Here is a 2,510-nt window from a genome sequence, read left to right as displayed (position 1 = left end):
ATACTCAGGCTTCCCTTCATGAAAGAGAGCAAGTGGAGAAATATATATTTTTTACGGTATATTGTTATTGCTCCACCAACTGTGTCCTGACTCAGAGATTCGGGCCTTTACTAGCCAGAGAACTGGGCATTCAATTCTCTTGATTCCAAAGAGCTACACTGTAAGTGAGGCAGTTTTGTTCCTGAGTTTTGCCCCTTGCCTTGAAACCCCTCACCCCCACCAGCGCCCTCTGACCCCTCCGGCCCCCATCCCCACCCCTCAGTCTACCCAACTGTCTTTTTACATTTTCACATTGAGATAGAACAAGCCCAGCAATCAACTAGGCAGGAAGTAAGGACCAAGTGACCGTGGTATAAAGCATATCCTCCCCCATTACTCACTCGTGTAGGCGACCACAGACATAGGAAGAACAGTTTCACTTACTGCCACTGGCTTCCAGTACCAGAGAAGGAGACAATGAGAGGAGGGCAATAACCACCAGATTCAACAGGTGCAATGAGAGAACGCCTATTAGAAGCTGAAATGTGGACTGGAAGCTGTGCTCATCAACTCACCCACTTTCCAACTACAGATGTATCAAAGGGATGGGACCGCTACCCAAACAGATAGAAGTTGAGACTAAAGGCAACCCATGCATTCTGTTGACACACTGAGTCTGGAAGCGTCTTCCCTTATTTGTGTATGACTTAAGTGAAAAGTTGGGTGAAAAAACAAGTTGGGGTTTACAAACAAAGACTATGGGATAAAAGAAGTAGTTGGAAGACTCAGAGAAAGGAAATATTTGTGGAAAATTATTTGCTTTCAGGTCCAGAAGAAAGAAGTCACACTACTTGGCATCTTCAAAAGATTGCAAGTAATCATAACGTCTGTGCGTGAGGAGCAAAAGGTCACAGGAAGATGAAGAGCAAAAGACGAAAAGGTAGTTGACTCAAAGACTAAGAAAGTTCCAAAGGCAACAAGAGAATTAAAATCCATATGAAGTCAGTAAAGAATAGAAAGGATGTGGTAGAAAATTCACCAGCTCACGTGAAAGACATCTTTGAGATGCTTTCCCAGAGTGCAGAAGAAAATGACAAGGAGATTGAGTTTTTCACCACATGCTTCATGAACACCTACTACGTGCCAGTCACTGCTAGGTGCTAGGATCTAAAGGCTTTCATATTCTCTATCCTCAGAGTATGGGAGGCATCCATTAAACCCTTAAACACAAATTAACATGTAATTGCAAATTGTGATGGCTGCCACAATTGGCACTATAAAGATTACTCAGGAGAAGCCAGTTCTGATTGGGTGGTTAGGAAAGGTCTCTCTGAAGAAGGAATATATAGCTGGAGATATAAAGGATGAGTAAGAGAAGATCGAAAAATAGAGAGTGGGCAGGGGTGTGTAGCTCTGCAGCAAAAAAACAGGTGGGGCAGCAGAGAGACTAAAAGAGGACTGAGGAGAGGAAGGTGGGAAATGTGGTACAAGATGTGATGGGAGAGGTACTAGGGCCAGATCACACAAGGCCACCTAAGGCTGGGTGAGGAGTTTGTATTTTATTCTAAGGGAAATGGGAAGTCATTGAAGGGTTCTAAATAAGTGGCCGATGTGATTTATATTTTAAAGGGTCGTCTGGTCCCCAGATGGCAGTAAGGATGGAGTTGGGACCCTCACTTGAGTGGGTCAGGGAAGTGTGAAGGGTGATGATGACTTGGAAAACAGTGGTGGCTGACACTGCAGACAGAGAAGCGAAGGGTTAGGACATCCTCTGGAGGTTACATCCGGCAGAACTTGGTGATGGGTTGGGTATAAGAGGTGCTGGAGAGGGGACCATCTTGAGTACAGGACATGTGATGATGCCATAAATTACAATGGGAAGGATGGGTAGAAGAGCGATTTGGGGAGGAAGTAGCGGGAGTACAGGTTCAGTCCCATCAGGTCTCAAATGCTTGTGAGGTGTTCACAAGTGTAAAGGTCAAAAAAGTCCCTAGATATAAATCTAGATGAAGTTTAGAAGAGAGGTCGGAGCTGGAGAGATACATTGGACAGTCATCCACTATTACAGACAGTACTTAATTATTTTGCTTTTACGTACCTTTTCCTGATGGAAATATGCAAAGGTACATGAAAGTAGACAAAATTGTATATTGAATTTCTATATACCCATTATAGTACACATAATATTTTGTCATGAGAATGGAAGTATCCTAAAGAGAGAAAGATCCCAATTCCAACTCATCCAAAAAATGGGAATATCTGAACCTACCTGATGGAGTTACAATGAGATTAACCATGTCTATGGTGTGTGGTAACCAATGTTAGCCATTAATATTGTGTTACTGTTGGGTGGGCAGTATTAATCCAGTACTGGAGAAAGAAAATGTACCAGGGTTAGTGAGTGGAAACAAATTAGTTACGTTTCTAAACTCCAGGAGAAAGTATTCAAATCATTGAGCTCTTATGGCGAGAAGAACAAAACAGAAGCTGCTGACACAACTATGGCAAGGTGAGGCGAGCCAAGGACACAG

This window comes from Lipotes vexillifer, unplaced genomic scaffold, assembly GCF_000442215.2.
Source record: "Lipotes vexillifer unplaced genomic scaffold, Lipotes_vexillifer_v1.1 scaffold587, whole genome shotgun sequence".
Classification (NCBI taxonomy): Eukaryota; Metazoa; Chordata; class Mammalia; order Artiodactyla; family Lipotidae; genus Lipotes; species Lipotes vexillifer.
This window is presented reverse-complemented; position numbering follows the sequence as displayed.